At 40.2% G+C, this 18520-nt stretch overlaps 2 long non-coding RNA genes across 2 annotated transcripts; both read right to left on the bottom strand.

Moving 5' to 3' along the window:
• Positions 1-913: 913 nt before the first annotated feature.
• LOC113013654 (uncharacterized) lies at positions 914-12090 on the bottom strand. Its single transcript, XR_003270848.1, has 3 exons — positions 11857-12090; positions 8977-9082; positions 914-1993 (listed from the first exon to the last, which is right to left on the bottom strand). It is a non-coding gene; the product is annotated as an uncharacterized LOC113013654 (long non-coding RNA).
• A 2771-nt stretch (positions 12091-14861) lies between these two features.
• On the bottom strand, positions 14862-16005 carry LOC113012798 (uncharacterized). The gene is made up of 3 exons (XR_003270751.1): positions 15775-16005; positions 15436-15508; positions 14862-15359 (listed from the first exon to the last, which is right to left on the bottom strand). It is a non-coding gene; the product is annotated as an uncharacterized LOC113012798 (long non-coding RNA).
• Positions 16006-18520: the final 2515 nt, after the last annotated feature.

Below are 18520 nucleotides of genomic sequence, written 5' to 3'. Positions count from 1 at the left end.
ACTAAAACCAGACATTCAGAGACTGATTGCTCACTAACAATAGAGAACAATGTTCAACGTTCAAACTGAATATTTAAATTATATTTGGTTATTAAACATAATACTGTTTTATAAACCACATCAACACTAAATGTTGATGTTGTCTTATTTCTATTTTCCATCTGTCACACCTGAGCAGCTTTCTAACTCATCTCTCATTGCATTGCAGTGCTTGGAGACTACAACTTATATTTGTCTTTTTAAACGGTGTCTTGCCGCTCGTCGTTTACCATACAGTGTGGGAAATACACAAATACATTTTTGATGCTGAATTTGAAAGTTTGCTCACTTACAAAGAAACAAACAGTCTCTAATTGTTATGGTAGTTTTATTTTAATGAAGAGATAAAGAAAATAAACCCAAAATCCAGAAAAAAAAACCCACATTTGATAATAGTGTGTAAGTTATAAGTCACTGAGTTAAAAAAATTTGGTCCCCAAGCAAAACATGAGGAAACCCTTGTTAGCAAGTACAGTGCTGAGATGTTTCTTGTAGCTGGTCACCAGCTTTGCACACATCTCAGGAGGGATTTTAGCCCTCTCCTCTTTACGTAAACTTTCTAACTTTCTTGGCTGCAACTTGGCAACTCAACATTTCAGCACCCTCCACAGATTTTCTATAGGATTGATGTCTGGAGACTGGCAAGGCCACTCCATAACCTTAATGTGCTTCTTCTTTAGCCACCCCGTTGTTACCTTGGTGGTTTTGGGTCACTGTCATGCTGAAAGCCTTGTCCGTGACTCATCTTTAGTGGCTACTGGCTGAAGCAAAGAGGTTCTCTCAATAGCTTTTATGTTGCATGCCTCTGTCCATTGGCTACTCAGTGTGGTGAAGCCATCATGTAATCTTGTCACAAGCCGTGTGGTGTGTGGAAATTAGGACCCAAGATGCAGGCACGGCTGAGATGCGACTGAGCTTTATTTAAGGTTGGTGAAACAAACAGCAACGGAGATGGCAAGGACCAGAACTAAGCAAAAACCTAAACTGGAAAAACTAACAGCACAGAACTGAAACTCGAATACAAAGGAAGACACGAAGGAAACACAGGGTGATGCAGGGAGGTAACACAGACGGACCGACAACCAGCACAGGTAATCACACACTATACATACAGAGGGGAAACGAGGAATGCAAAACAGGAGGGAGGCACAGCTGATTCCAACTGACATGATGAGACGAGGGACACGGACCTTCGAAGTAAAACTTGAAACACAGAACACAGAGGAGCCGCATAACAAAACCTAGAACTAGAACTCGAGAAATACTAAAAGACTAAGGAACTAGACGCCGTGAGAAAGAAACCAAAAACTCAAAAACACTGGGTCACCAACCCAGGACCCTGACAAACTTTAGCTGAAAAAAGGCCAAATAGCATAATGTTTCCACCTCCATGCTTCACAGTGGAGATGGTCTTCTCTTTCTTCAAACATGGCGGGTCAAGTTGATGTCATAGAACTCGATTTGGGTTTCATATGACCACAGCACTTTCCCCCAAACTTTCTCTGAATCATTCAGCCCTCAGATTATTAACAAACTCTTTCCTCACTCCATGAGGCAAGATCTTACATGGAACACCACACCAGGGGCAACTGATGGTTATTTTATATTTCTTCCATTTCCAAATAATCGCACCAACAGTTGTCACCTTCTTCCCAACCTTCATGCTGATGATCTTTCAGCCTTGTGCAGGTCCACAGTTTGTGATGTCCTTTGACAGCCCTTTGGTCTTGGCCGTGGTATTGGAAAGGGTGAAATGGAAGAAACTTATTATGTGGACAGGTGTGTAAATGGGATCCACTGTATGTGAGAAGTCACACGACACAGCATTATGGGTGAATCTGCACAGAGGATTTACAGGAAAGTCTTCTTTCTTCTTGGGATGAGGAGAGATCAGGGTTGAGAGAGGCAGGAGGGATGTAGAAGAGAAACTAAGCAGGGGAATAGTTACTTGTACCTGTTAAAGAAAAACTCGCATTATTCATAATGTTTTAAACTGAAACAAAAGAAGATCAGATATAGTGTTTTTCTCCAGTAACACCTTGCATTACATTCATGCTCTCACACATTCAAACTTAGAAACCTCCCATAACAATGCTTGATATCACACCTGACTTGCCAAAATATCTGTAGGTATGCATAGATGTAGGTGTCAATACAAGATGATATCAGATAAAACTGGAAGGAACACGTTGCTTTTTAATTAATAGCAAGACTTATTTAATCGATTTAAGCAACGATTAGAATTATTTAACAATGCAAGGACTAAAACCTTTGAACCTTTTTATTGTACGCCTAAATCTTTAACCCACCCATGAAAGCCACTCCAATAAATCATAGTCTGATCAGAATGATAGCCCACAAACCAGTGAGTGGCAGCACAGTGGATGTGTCTACTTCTTTTATACTCTCTGCGACCAAGACCAATATTCTGTGTGATACCTTCATTCAGCTGAAGTGAAATGAGAGATTTGGGCATATATTCCCCAAACTTTTTGTCATAGCATCAATAAATCAAGGCTTGACTTGTCTGTCCAAACAGTCTAAGCTCTGAGTAAATCCATCATTCACTGTCTAAAGGCTGATTGATGTTTCCACCGGGGAACAATGTGATTGAGAGCCACCACTGGCTCACAGCACTGATCCCATATTAAGCTCTGCGGACTAGTTGTACTGCATCATAAATAATGTAAGTCTTGCTCCTTTATCTGCAGCACTTTGTTACCCCTTAAAATGAAATGAGATGTATGAAAAGATAGAGAATGATGAGACGGGCCAAAACACAACACTGATATAAACACGAGAGGCTTCTTAGTTGAAGCCAACATGAGGGTCCTTTGTGGACCTGCCAAGCACAAAATAGTCATCAAAATCAGGGAAAACAGGCTAAATCTGTACTGATTATTTCCTCTTTAAGGCATTGTGGATACGGTTGGTACTAGTTTGGCTGACTGGCTCGTGGCAGCATCGCCCACAGTGAGATAGAGAGCCGACGACAGCAGCAAAAAAGCATTAGAGGTTCGCATCATTAGGGTGGGCTCAACATCAATTGACTGGTGGTATATCTTAGTTTTTGCCAATGTATTTTACAATGCTAGTGTCATTGTCATTGTTTTGACAGACCAACCGTGGTTTATGTGCTAGCCTTTTTGTGTTTGGCTCTTTTTACACTTACTGATTGCTCATTATTTATAATTTTATTTCATGGTGAGGTTTAAACACTAAAACTACTTGATTACAACCAGGAAAAAGTTGTATTGGTTATTCTGATTCAGTAAAAGGACTAGATGTTAGAATCCCTGATAATCCATTGCTTTAAATGGAGGGAATCTTGAGGATGGCTGTTATGAAGAAAGGCAACCCAGAAACTTTACCAGCTGCACACTTCGTTGTGTGCCTCAACTTTCAGTCTTTTACCCAAGCTAATCTGGCATTTTTTCTTCCTTGATTAGGTTTTGGGAATAGAGATAGAACACACCGCAAAGGTGATCCTGCTTATTGCACAAGACAAATGCTATAACCCAGACCTTCCCAAAGTGTGGGGCCCGGCCCCTAAGGGGGGGGGGGGAACAAAACGCTTGGACACTGCTATCACGGGTGGCCACACAAACGCAAAGCAGGAGATGAAGCATAGCTGAATATCTCAAGAAAATCTCAAAAGTACAAAGAGGACACAGTGAGGGTTTCAGGTAAGTAAAAGGACAAACCAACAATTAACAAAGGGCACACACTGCAAATGCATTTGGACTGTTGCACAAAAGGTGCAACGAGTGAGGGTGGGGTAGACCATCGGGATGGAGGGAAACAGACAAAGGCACGATGTAAAACCAGCCAAATCACCAAGAGAAAGAAATTACATTAATAAAACAGCAAATGACTAAAACAGAGACATGAACACAAACATGGAGAAACTGGGAAATGGTAGGCGCAAAAAGAAAACTGTACAGAGAACAAGCTCAGAGTTCTACCAAAAAAAAACTTAGCTAGTCACTGGTTAACTCTTTCATGTCTGTTTAGTGTTAGTGACGGTGAACAGAAGCCAGCAATCTGAACCTCCAAAGTAATTCATCCTAATTCGGCCTGATTAAAATCCTAATACTCAGATTGGATACTGAGCACTGTTTCAGTTCAGGAGCACAAGCGACTGGATTAAGAATGATCTTCCTTTAAGTAGATCATCTCCACACCATGTGGAAGACCGCTGCAGGGTAAACACAGGTATCACGTGCAGGCCACTTGTGCTGAACTGCCAAGTGGATTTCATCAAGCCTTTTCTAAGAAATGCATTTATTCTAAACCTTTGATCTTTCTCAGTAGCTGAATCTTCTTCCTTTAGTCTTCCATTTATATTTTAAGGCTTAACTGACATCTAGATTGCACTGCAGAGTAAAATTTGATCACCTCATCGTCATTTCAACCTGGATACGAACACAATAACCATGTTGAAGTCTGTAACTGCTGTGATTAGTTTTCAATGGATTGCACGGTTCTTTATTCCGTATAATTCCCTTCCAAACCTTTAGCAGTTATTGTTCATTTTGTGGAAACTCCTCACACATGGGCTAAAACTTTGGCTACTAACAGATTGTGATTCAAAAATAAGCGTCTGTGATGAATAACAATGACTTTCCTCACCAAACTTCAGTAGCCTCTATCTCCCAAAGCCTTAGCTGCTTCAATTATTTAGCTTCAGCAATGAGGATGAATTACTTTTCCGATCTCGCTCTCCAAAAATGGCAACAGTCTCATTAGGATTTTAATGGGCCCCCTACAAGAAGGATGGGAGAAGAGAGGCAAATGATCGAGAACTGGATGGGTGAAAGGCAATTTTTACTGCCACACATTCGTCGCTATTTTGGGTGGAAGATATTTTTAGGTCTTTAGAGGATTTCTCATCGGTAGTTTTTTTTTTTTTAATTCACAGCGTTTTAAGTATTTAAGAAAAAAATTAAATGCAATTTTTTTTTCAAATTCTACCAGATTTATTTTTCAGGTGTCAGGTTCCAAGTGAACATCCATGAGTGTTGGTTTTAGTGTTACAGGTCTGCTGCTGCTGATCCCACAGTAAAAAAGAGAGAGAGAATAACACAGCGTTATTAACTGGAAGAACTCTGGAAATACTGTATGATGATAATATGACGTCAGTTCAAATGTTATTTCTTGATTTTTATTTATTAGTTATGTAAAATATATTCTCTGGCTACAATGAAGCCGTCTTGGAATTATTCAGCTGATTCTACATGATTAATTATCAGGGCCATCAGTTGTTAATTTGTGTGTTCCATGTTGTAAAAAGTCACAAAGCCAGGATACAAAGCAGCTACACCCACCTTTACTCCCAGCTTCTTTCTGTCTTTATCTTTGCTCTCACTGCTCTACCTTTCCTTGTATCCTTCTCTCTGCATTGGTCAGTGCTCTCTTCCTTCCTAGAAGACTGGCTTTACATTTGCACCCTGGCTAGCACACCTACTGGCTTATTTCTTTTTAAGTTTTGAATACTTACCTGCTCACTCTCAAGCAATGATCACTCTAAAATCTCTGACTTCTCTTTTACTGTTTTTGTCCACAACCACAGGCTAATTAACATATATTGCACCAGCCCAACTATAAATGACAGCAACAACGTCAGCCGCTTACGTCACAGGCTCTACAGAGATTCCCTGATTAACTCTAAATCAGACCTTAGCAAGGCTGTCTGCTTGGTGGTGGTCCTGAGGGTCATTGATCCACTACTGATCATGTGAGTGAGTTACATGGGGAGGAGCTGCTTGCCACCAAGTGGGGCAGGCAACTGTTTGGTGTCCAGAGTGGGGTCTCAACGCACACTGACAACTTTAAACTACAGCTGTGGCAATGTGTAAAAACAGAAGAAAAAAGAGGAAGAGGGGGAAAAGGTGGACAGTCATGAGTAGATAGTAATAACTGTGGGGGATTACATTGTTTCTTTTGTTTACTTTGATTTTTAACATTATGCCTTAATAATAGTCTATTGTGGACACGGACACCTGGAGACCCAGTGGTTGAGTAGTCATTCCTTTAGTAGTCAACACCTTTTCAGCTCTAAGTTTGCTGTGGTATGTGTAGTAATTTAGACCAGAGCAGACCTTGGCAGATTCATGGATGTAGAAAGTATAACTGAGGATTGGGTCAACTTAATTGGCTGTGCTGGTCATCATGACACTTGATCAAATGTGCATGGCCGAGAGTCACACTCATGAATGTGAGGCCCCAAAGGACTCCAGAATCACTACTGGTCACATGGACCAAGGTGTGAAAGAAAGCATGGGTTGTTATCATCACAGGAGCCAAGATGTGAATCCTTTGTGAGACCACCTGTCATCATTTGAGCTATTGAGTTCACATGGGTCAAGCGGGAGCTGAATTGCCTGGGAAAGGATATCAAGCCTGCAGTGTAAGTGACTGAAAGCCGATGTCATCTGTCCTCTCAGTCAAAAAAGTGAGCATCCTCAAAAGAGTGTCCTTTTTCCTTTAAGAGCAGATGCATCTACACTCACCTTGACGTATCACACGCTTAGCTAACCAACTCATTCACTTCACCCCCATCTTACAATGTTCTACTAATTCCAATGTATTTCTGCATGATTGGCGCTCTTGAAAACACTGGAATTCCTGAAGAGGAAAATTAAAGTTACGGTAGCTTGTTTTAGGTATCACATTGTCTTTTGTTTTTTGGGGGTTTTTGTGAAAACAGCCTGATTTTGAGGGTTCTAGATCTTAACAAGATTATTCGATAGTATTAAATCAAAAAAAGAAATTGTTTAGAAAAAAAACTGTGGTGCATTTTAAACAAGGCTTTGGCCTGAGCATCACTGGCTATGAAAAGGATTTCCTAACACTGTCATTTTCTGAATTTGTGGGGTCAGAAGTGCTGCTCAGCCAGCATCGGTTTAAAAACTCCTGACGACGTCTTTCCTCCTGCCAGCGCTCTGCCTGATAGTTTAATATCACTTACAGTTGTTTATTTACGACCCAGATCCCCATCTGTGTTCTTAGCTTAATTACTTCAGGGTTATGTGTAATCACTGATGGAGGGTCTGGAGACAGAGGGGGGAGATGAAGTGAGAGAAAATTAAGGTGAAGGGGGAAAAAAACTGGGAATAAATGTGAGAGGTGCATCTGGGTGGGTGAGAAGGAAATTAAGGAGAGACATAAATGTACATGAGGGTGAAAGAAACTCTGATTCAGCTATAAGAAGAACAAAAATGAAGTGCAGAGGAAAATGAAGAGGTATTAAAAGGATTTTTTTAAGTGCAGCACAATCACATGGTCAGTGGATTATGATCATCATAATCACAGTATCATAACTGACACAATGATTTAAAAATAGTGGTGGATTTGAGACGGTACAGCTGGTAGACAAGCATGATACTAACACTGGGTGTTTGATTAGGTTCTTTGAGATACTGTGCAAGCTGTTTGTCTCCTTCAGATGGCCTAGAAAGGATTCATCATCATACATTTAAAATAACATTTTTATAACAAAAATCTCCAACTCGAAATGAACTGGAATGTAATGTTAACTTTGTAGCAGTGCACGCATTTTCCCATTTATTTTTATTCCCATTTATAGGGAGTGAAATTCTAGTATTTACTGTATTTTTCGGACCATAAGGTGCACTGGGTTATAAGGTGCATTAAGCAAAACAGAACAGTAAGATAAGTCAAACTTGACTCAACTCATTCTTCTTGCTTCCTCTACTTCCGTACCACTGATTCATTAATGTTGAATTCTCTCGCAGCTGCTCTATTCCCATGTTGTTGCAGTATAACTAACCTCGTATTGTGGATGGATCATCTCAGTTGTTCTGAAGTTTGGTCCGTTTATAGCATCCACCCATATGATTGCATTTGTTCCTAACCATCAGGAACCCTCACGTTTACTTTTATCAAGTGGGAAAAAGTTAGCTTACATCCTCCAGCTTCACTGTGTTTATGTTATGCTAACATAGCTGTGTTGCTAGCAATCACGTAGCACATCATTATATACCAGCTAGCTCAACTTCAGTAACCCTACAAACGTCACTGCTGTTTAGTTTTCTGTCTTCATTCATGTTGCAAAGCACAGCTGTACGTTTTAATTTTTCAAAAATCTCTGTCATATTTAGGTGGAAACTAGCGAGCTAACTTCCTGCTAACTTCTAACTCCGTTAAATTTCATAAATTCTGTTTTCATGGATGCCTGGATGTTAAACTTAATTGTTACACCCGGTAAAGCAGCAACGCTGATCATTTTATTAAAGATGAAAGAATTTAGACAGTTTTGGACCCAGGTTACTCTGCAAGGCTCCTGACTATGGTAGCTGTAATGTTCCAACAATCCATCAAGCAGTGCGGCTTCGTAGCTTAGCAAAGTGGTACTAAAACATTTTTTGACAGATTTTTGAGCGCCATGTAGCACATAAAATCAGTTTGAGGTCAGTAAGCACAACCAGAATTCATACATAAGGTGTATCGGATTACAAGGCGCACTGTTGATTTTTGAGAAAATTAAAGGATTTTAAGTGCGCCTTATAGTCCGAAAAATAGCATCAATTAGCAGTGCCTGTATCTATGCAAAGCACTCATGCAATCTAGCTTGGCTAGCATTAGCAGATAACTTAGCACTCCACCCTCCTATCCCGATTCAGTCACTTCTGGATCTAAAAACCAAGCTATCAGGGGGCAGAACACTAATGTAAAACCTTCTCTGGAAATCAACTTATGGTGGCTCATCCATCTTGTAAACAAAGCAAAATTAAGGCAACCTTCCACTGTGCTGCTGCAAGTTTTCAAGCATTTATAAAGTCTGTAGCTACAACAGACTGTGGCCGTTCAGAGCGAGAGGACAGAGTGTTATGGTTTCCCTGTTCAGGCGTTGTTTTCAGCTTTGACCTAAACTGGGCTCATTGGTGTCTAACAGAAATACAGATGACTGTGTACCTGTGGTGCAGAAGCCACTTGGACCTCCAGACTCCAGCAATAAGCAGGTGCCGCTTCATCCCGCCAAAGCAATAAGCTAAACGCATCTCCCCTCGGAGCCTCATGCCTTAAAACAAATAAACCAAAAGCAAAGCATAATGAAATGGGCGATTCAGGGATAGCATAAGCTAGCGTCCACAATCAATACAGAGGACAGATGGTTTTTCTCCTGACTTAAGTATTTGAAGTCAGGGACTCTAAACTTTGAAAGAGCCTTTAAGAGGAAAAATGACTGGGAAGAAGTGCACCTGCTTTTATAACTGCTTTTATTTGCATTTAAAGTAGTACTGTCACTTCTTGGTGATATTTTTCATTTTGTTTGCAGTTTTGCCACAGTGAGGGGGGGGTGAGGTGGTTCCAGTCATTGCTTCTTCTGCACTGAACCCTCTGGGGAATATTTCTCATATACTGTGGCTACGTTTCGTGTCTTTTTTTCTTGTGGCTTTTCAGATGATGTAATTTTTGGTTAAGTAATTTGAAGGTTGTTTTCTGCAGCACTGTCACAGAATTTAACCCTTTGAGGTCTAAATCATCATCTGTGAGGATCCTGATCTATCAGAATATGTAATTTTTGTTCTTTTTAAAAATGTTCTCACAAGTCTGGCATACATAAAAATCTGTTAACTTTTTTTTTAACGAAAAAGTACTTCTTGTTTGTCTCCAACTCAAAAGTTTAGAGTTCCAGGCTACAGCTGGACACCAATGACAACTAAGACCTCAGTGTAGTAGTAGCTTTTTTAAAAGTCTAACAAATCATTCAGTGTAATTTATAACACAAAAATGTGAAACATGAGTTGGTATAAGATACAAACATCTTACTGTAGCTTTAAATTTGTCTCAAAACTATGAATGAATTAATTTTCTCTATTGTCATTATACAAACAAATTGTGAAGAACGGTTCACTCAAGAGCTCAGTGAATTCCAGTGTGGTGCCAACTGGAATTCACTGAATTACTAAATACTCCACAGTCAGTTGTTAGCAGTATAATAACAGTGGAAGCAGTTAGAAACGACAGTAACTCAGACAGAATGAAACATGGGGATAAGAAATGAGAAACTTTCACAAAACTCTCACAACAGAGTATTTTTGCATTGTGTTAAAACTAAAGTTATTCAGTAAATAGCCCGAATACTTAATTCGCAGCTGGATGTCAGTGATCTGCCAAATTAAATCTAGCCTTAAAACAGCTTGGTAGCTTATGTTTTTAGGCTAAATATTTTTCTTTTATTACACTACAAAATGAAACCTGCTCTGTAGATTATAGTGCAGAAACATCAGCATTACACACACACTAAAATGTGCAAATAAAACACAATGAGGCAGAGAGATTAAACCTTCAGGTGGCCCGACAGTCATCCAACATCAGGTCTTTTTATCCAACTGTCTGAATGAGAGCAAACACACAAAAAGGCACACAGCTGAACTGCACGAGCACGATACTTACTATTATGTTCAGCTGCATAAAGTCAGTCATACAGACGATGAAAGTGCAATGATGCTGAAAGAGGCATCTCTTATTCCCAACGGCAGGTTTCTCTGTATAAGATTTTTTTTAAATACCATTAGCAACAAGTTGGACTGTGCTTAGATAGACAGTCTCTGCTGAATACACACCTACAGGGAGCTGGATCCCCCCACCCCCTCCAAAAAACCGCACACGTTTTCATTACCATTATGTGATTTGCCTTCATCACCATTATGTTCAGAGCATTCTCATTCCCAATACGTAACATACCCACGATTTTTCATGGCCTGAGGCGTCTCAGGATGCAAAAGGTACCCTTCAGTGTCCTTATGAGACACTCTAGGTTTTCAATTGAATGCAACAGAATTCACATGCGTCGCTATGTTACGCGTTGGGATGAGAACGTGTTATGTTATAAATAATCAGACACCAACAACACCAGTCCTATAAAAAGAAACATAAAACATGACTCTAGAAATGACAGAAATCATGTGTATTTTGTTAGCAAATTCCAAGACTATGCTGACTGTAACTAGCTTATACTTTAATACAGCTAGCTACTCTAACAAGCTGACAGCCAGTGACATGACTCAAACTCCCAGGTGTGCAAAATCGACTCATGATGCAGAGATGGACATGGCTTTACTTCTAGCTAAGCTAACTTAGCTAACTCCCACAAACTAAGCTAACTACTGTCAAAGTAAACAAATTAAATAATAGATCTGTCCCAATTCCTAGGCCACATCCTTCAAAGGACCCGGCCTTCGCGTTCTACGTGGGCGGGTCTGAAGACAGAGAAGAGGCTGTGGAATGGGACGGCCTAGGCTTCAGATTTGCGTCCCCAGCTGTCTCTGTGGAGTTGAATAAACTCAGCCGTCTGCTCCTTGCTATCTAATATATAACAGGACATTGGAGTATATTCTCGACTAGGGATGGGTATCGTTTAGGTTTTATCCGATACCGGTGCCAAATCAGTACTTTTGAAACGGTGCCGGTGCTCAAACGGTGCTCAAACCGGTGCTTAAAAAATGGAGAACACAAAATTGGTCCAAAAACCTCTCATGTTCAGCTGTTTTTTGTAAAAAGATAACAATGTTAGCCTTTTCTGCAGCTGTGGGGCATATATGGTATCACTCTTGGCTGGAAGCAGTGCTTAAACAATGGAAAAAACACAAACTTTGTCCAAAAACCTCTCATGTTTAGCTGTTTCCCACTTTTTCTTTGGTCATTTTAGCCTTTTTGGCCAGGGTGAAGGGAGTATCTGCCATCAAACAAGAAGACAGCCGCATGTAGCTATGATGATGTTTGCTAGTTCACTTTACATGCATTAATGTATGTTGGGAAGCATTTAAGTAACAAAGTGTTGCAGGTTACCTTTGTGGTGGCCATCTTGTTTTCCCAGTAAAGAGGAAGCCTGCCTCAATTGCAGCTCTTTTATAGGCCGGTCTTGTATTAAGAAGGTGTGTCTTTAGAGTATTTAAAGGGAGCAGGAAATGGATTGGGGGCCATTTTGAAAAGTTGCTGTCTGCATGTGCATGATGTTGGCAAGAGACAATAAAACAATTACTTTAATTGGGATGGAGTGAAGTCTGATGTTTCCCTCACCACCCCTCACTGTGTAACAATGTAATAACGAGCCTACTCAACGTAAATTACACACGAACAACATGAAGCTACTCACGCAGAGAAGAACGGCTGCTGCTGCATCATCATCCTCATCATTTCTGCTACACTGGCAGGGCTAGGGGCCAGGACTCTCCTCTTCGGGTTTTTGGGTATGTTGCTAACTCCGGGTCTGATAACAGGCACCACACCCGCAGTAGATGCGCTCGGTGTGAGGTCTCGCAGCAAGCTATTAAATACGGCGCATTTCTCGGCTTTTAAAAAAAACGCTATGCGTCGCCAGGTGTTTCATCAGATTTGAGGTGTTACCTCCTTTGACAGTATCACAGTATCAGCTTAAAGCACTTGTTGCTGCTGAGTTTGCATCTTTTGCTGTGAAGTACAGCCAGACTTTGACTGCTTCGCCTTGGGCATTTTTAATCTGTAGCTCTGCTCTAAAAGAACGTATGTACCTGGACCCGCCTACTATCCTCGGAAACGTAAAATGATTGGCTAGAAGTGTATCACAGCTCAGGAAAAAAAAGCACCGAAATAAAGCACCGAAATGTGCGCTGCTTTTCGGTCTGGTTACTACCGTTTAGGCACCGGACACCCACCCACCCATCCCTATTCTCGACCATCTCACACTTCTGTTTATTCAGTTTTCTGTTTGATGTTTATTCAGCTGTGTAAAAACTATAACTTTAATCTCAGCCAAACTGATTTACTCAGGAACAAACACTGATGAAGCCAAACAATAACATTTTTATTTTTATATATCATATTTAATTTAAGTAGCGAAAGACCGCGGGGGGTCTGAAAACGATGTGCTGGGAGTTCACTGTTCTCGCCGGCTCTAGTGAGTCTTGAACTCCCGGCTAGCTAACGAGCTGGTGGGTAACAGACGTCTCCGCATACGTCGCAGCACTTTTGCAAATATGTGATGTCTTGATAAACCGAGCAGATATTTGAAGTTTACACATCTACATTCTCGCCTGAAAATATTCTCGCCTGGCTGTGACGTAATCAGCCTTCAAATGCAGCCTCCAAAGGATGCAGCCTAGGAATTGGGACACAGCCAATTTGTTGCTAGTGGAAGTTAGCTAAGATAATTTAGCTAACTTAGCTAACTTTTGCTAGTTGAGCTAACTAATGTCAAAGTAAACAAATGAAATAATTTGTTGCTGGTGGAAGTTGCCTCATTGAAGTATATTCCCCCACATTTACTGCTAGACTAGCAGCATTTAGTTATTTATAATTACATTTATTTGTTATTATCATCTCCACTCACCACTGTCATTCTTTTTCTTTCCTCTATTTTGTTTTTTCATTTTTGACTTCTCTTTGGATTTATGTTTTATCATCGTCGATTTTGATGTTCACTTAATAAAAGGCTTATTTTATCTTGTTCCGCCTGCTTGGTGTCCTGCATTTGAGTCCAGACATAAGATTTGCTCCCTGCATATCATAACAATTAGATATCTGTATGCCAGTAGAAGTGTGCTGTGGATGAGCAGGATACCATTGTACCAGGCCCCACTCCTCTCCTAAACCTACCTATGAAAAAAACTGATGTGCAAAACACCAATTCTGAAGCCAACCACAGTTTCCTGGCTGACAAACATGCAATTTATGTCAACATCACTGCTCCAGTAACCACCTAATGTGAACTTTGTAGATCTCTAAAAGTAGAACGTTACATCCAGGCAGCCACTCTGTCAGGGCGCTGATGCCACAGCGGGAAGATGCAGAAAGCATCTGACAAAGCAGTTGCACTTGATGCCTTGGGAAAGTTGTGTTGTTTTGAATAGTAGGCTATCCACTCTAGATGACACTGTCAGCGGTGAAGACTATTAGTTCAATTGTCTTTCCCAGTTTCCATGGCGGACCCCTGAGCTGAAATGAAAAGGAAGACTTTTCTTGTCCGTGTGTGTGTGTTTGCATGTGTACAAATGCTGCACTTATCTAAATATAAACAGGCTTTAAAGCACAGATTTGAAAATATATCAGAGTCTCTGCTGCAGCGCTGTAACCAGTGGAAGAGAGAAACGAATAAAAAGACGACAGGCAGAGGAAGAAAAGAAGACAGATGAAGGAGATGCAGAGGAGAGTACAGAGCAGAAACCGAGGAAAAAGACGACAGTCTGAGGGAGAGGGAGAGAGATGCAGTGACATCACAGCAGAACAGTGAGGTAACGTCTGTGACACAGAAGCTGAACCCATAGAGCAGACTGTCATTTTTCACATCGATTAGAGCTGTTGATGCTGCAGCTCATGAATACTTAAAATGTTTTTATAAATATATTTAAAAATCTGACACCAAAATAAATTTTTTAAAGGAGCTGTTTACCAACTGAGAGTACTAGACTGTAATTTTGCAAGCCTGGGTTTTTCAAGGTCGATGCACTTTAAGGCTGCAGTAAGTAGAAGGAAATGAGGAGGCAGAGGAAGTCACATACTAGGACATTTTTTCAAACACCTAAGATCTGAGTAAGAAGGTTAGAAGTGTTGTTGCTAGTTTGCTAAATAATCCTTAGACAGTGTTGCTTGACCTGTGGTTTTCAGCCAGCCTCAGTGATACAGCTGAGATGTGCACGTTCCTAAGAAGCAACCTAGAACACAGATTGTGTGTCATGTTGTGTAATGTGCTGGAAATCTTGGACAGAAATCATTCTGACACACTTCTGAGCTTTTAAGGTGGAAACAATGGCCTGAAAACACAAATTTAAAAGCTTGTTATACCCTAACTCTTATGTCTGCACCCAGGCACAAGAGGAGAGCAGAATAGTTACTTTTGCATGAATAATATGGCTTCTGTCTTTGTTTGTATCTAAACACAGGTTCCCTTTCAGTTGGTACAACACACAGTGTGGAATATCACAACCTCACATGTCATATACTACGCTATATCTCACTTCCCTGTATCTTCAGGGAACAGAAGTTACAGACATAACTGTTTGCCTTTTATTGTTCTTTCAGTTAGTACTATGTACTTTTACTGGAATAACCTTGTACCAGCCTCACTTTCTGAAACATTTTCTTTGTGAGATACCTCTCTGCTCTCTCATTGTCTTTAAAAGTGTCGCATAAACACAGAACTTCACATGTCTTCACAGTCCCTGCTTCACTTTTTAACCCAGCCATCCTCTGCCTTCCACATCTGATACCGTGCTTCTGGCACAATCTTTGTCGCTGTCACTCCATCAGGATAGAAAAGCCTCTTAACAGCTTTAACACAGAAGCTGCATTCACAGCCCGCGTTTGGAAGAAACCATCTGAAAGCAGAGAGGGTTATGCTGACAGCTATAGCATTAAAGTAATGTGCTGGTGTTTCTGATCTATCAGCTTTACTTCTGTGTTCAGGGTGCCTACGCTGGCTTGATGGGACACTGATGCTGTCTTGCTGCCATCTGCTGATTACAGTCTGTAATGACATCACGATCAGAGAAGATGAACCGATGCACTGAAAATCTAAAAAAATAATAATAATACCTTTAATAGTAACTATTAATAGTTACTTTTCCTTAATTAGTAATAGTGATGGCACTGGCTAATTATTATTAACCACTGATTGCTCAGATGTTGCAAGTTAAAATGTTTCAAAATCATAGAGCTAAACTTTCTTAAAGAGAATATGTATAATATAACATATAATTTGAATAAATAATCCATTATTGTAACAGGACATACATATGAAAGGAGATGAAGGAAGGCGTAATAGGTCCACTCGAACTTTGCTCTGCCCCTCTCTGCCTGCCTGTGTCTGTCAACTCTGAATTAGGACTAATATAGTCTTAGCATAGAGGCAATTTAAGATCCATCCATCCACTTATCCACTTCAGGGAACCTGTCCCAGCAGTCACAGGACAAAAAGCAGGGTACACCCTGGACAGGTTACCAGTTTTGCCAGGATAACATAGAAAGACTGACCACCTCGTACAGTCACATTCACACCTGTGGCCAATTAAGAATTGCTAATTAGTCTAACCCATGTGGGAGGAAGCCTGGGTGCTCGAGAAGACTCATGCAAGCATAGGAAGAAGTTGCAAATTCCATGCAGAAACAATAATAATAATAATAAGCTCAGACGGTAAGCAAACTGATTTGGTAGTAAGATATTTGGTTATAAGTGTTATCGTGGAACTTTGCAGTTAGTTCAAAAATCTTATAATTGAATCCAGCTTCACAGCTTGTCCTATAATTCAGCTGGTTTGAACTCAGAGCGTCCAGCTGAAACCTTTAAATTATATAACTTTGAACTTGAATACATTTTGTTTTTTGTTTCAAATGAAAAACATCTCTGCTCACAGTTTACGAGAGACTGCTGAGCTCTTATATAGAAAAAGACTTGAGCAGGTCATTATGAAGTTTTTATCAAAGATGATGGTTTTTATCCAGTATTTCATTTTCCTCTGCTTGTCCATGCAATAACAAACTAACAGCCAGACAATGTAAATCAAAACCTGCAGCAGATCAACTGGAAAACCTTCACAGACACACAAAAAATAGTTTTGAGAGGATTTTTTTTAAAGGAAAACAAAATCTAAAAAAAACAAAAAAATAAATCTGTGTTCAAGAAGAATAAAAATGTGAAACGGCCAAATTAAAACAAAGAACTTTATAAATTAGGCAGGAAAAACATAAAAACACACTCTTCAAATGAAGGTACGTCATGCTGAACTTTTACCTGCATTGAATCGAAGCCTCGGGTTTAATGTGAGTTTTTTGAATCCCAAACCGACTTCATCACAAACACTAAAAGAAAGAAAAGAAGACTAAACACTCTCCAGCAGCCTATAAAAACAAAATCACTTTAGAAAAGAAGAGTGTGCTCAGACAGATAGCGCTGAATGTTCGTGCACGTCAGCAGCAGCGCTTACACGTTTCATGTTTATGGAGAGAGAAGCTCAAATCTGCAGCAGCTTTTTGACTCCATTCTGGCAAAAAGCACCAATATCTTCATTTGTCTCTGCACAAAATGAATTCTGACGTATCAGCCCATTGTATGCAGTTTATCGGTTATCACTCTCACAAATGTTGCCTGTAGGAAGCCTCAACATGCAGACTCAGCAGGCTCAGAAAGACAGAACGGGAAAATGAAGAGGACGTGAAGATAAAGAACAAGTGCAGTGGGCAGGAAAATGGCGAAGATAAGGACTATATAAGTTGTAAATGACTTTAGTTTGATATATTGAGGGATGTCCTAGTTTCCTGTGGTTAGTATTCCACACCTAAGTTAGTAAAAGTGACTGACTTCACACAGTATCTGTGCTTGAAAACATTCCCTAATTACATGTATCGATTACACCAACTTTACTGTGGAGAAGTTTGTACATAAAACAAATAGATACTGTCTGTAAGCGCTGTGTGAAGTTTCCTCACAAGTCAGATTCACTTCATTTATCTCCTAACAGCTTCTCTGCCTGAGTCCTTTTTTTGTACACGGTCATTTAAGTTACTTTTCTTTCTGTTTTAGATTTAGTTGCATTTTTATTACCCCTTATCCAGGATTTCCACTTTACTCAGTCCTCCAAACAAACCTGTTTTAGCAGTTACTCTATATTTCCAAAGCATTTGCTTCTCTGCCTTCACACACATATGAACTTATCTCACTCTTAATCCACAGGTCTAATATTACGGCGATCCACTCTTTCGGGCTATAACTGCTTCAACCTTCCTGGGAAGACTTCCCACAAGGTTTAACCCTTGTGTGGTGTTCGTATTTTTGTTACTCAGCCAGTGTTCATGGGTCTGGTGGACCCGCTAGAGTTTTGGCTTTCCAAATTAACACTATCAAACAATTTTATGTTAAATTACTCAACAGATGTTTACTTCATCCCAATTACAAGCCATATGAACAGCAAACATGGTTAATTTTTTCCCTTTACCTTTGTTAGATCACATTTATGAATTAATGTGCTTCTCGTTTTTCTTTTATATAAAATGTTATAAAAAAATCAGTTATAATCAAGCGGAGTGAGTGGAAAGACACAACACATTTACACGTGAAGCAATATGTTTCACGACTAAATGGGATCAGCTGCTCATCAATGGTGACATTAGGCCCAGGGTTGTAAAACAGGGGAGGTGGTGCACACACTTATCCCACACTGTCCTGATGGCAGCTAGCTTGTCTCTCTGCCGTCGAGCTGGTCTGTCGTCTCGGTTATCAAAACGGATAATCCTGGAAATTTTGTTGAAGTTTTCCAGAAACATTGATGCATGGAAAGTTTCTTGCCGGTTTCTGCATCCCACAGGGATTCTGTGGATTCCCCTTTGGACCTGAAAACTCCAGCAAGGATAAGAACCCCAAAGTAGGCCTTTGGGGTTCTTAGATGGATTTGGTCCATCTCCTTCCACCTCTCTCCAAAAACACACCTTCCTTCTAGATTACTGCAATCCAGAATAATTTTCTGGATGGAATCTGGGATGAAAA

This window comes from Astatotilapia calliptera, chromosome 20, assembly GCF_900246225.1.
Source record: "Astatotilapia calliptera chromosome 20, fAstCal1.2, whole genome shotgun sequence".
Taxonomy (NCBI): domain Eukaryota; kingdom Metazoa; phylum Chordata; class Actinopteri; order Cichliformes; family Cichlidae; genus Astatotilapia; species Astatotilapia calliptera.
The sequence above is the reverse complement of the archived record's forward strand: the minus strand, read 5'-3'. Positions and strand labels throughout refer to the sequence as shown.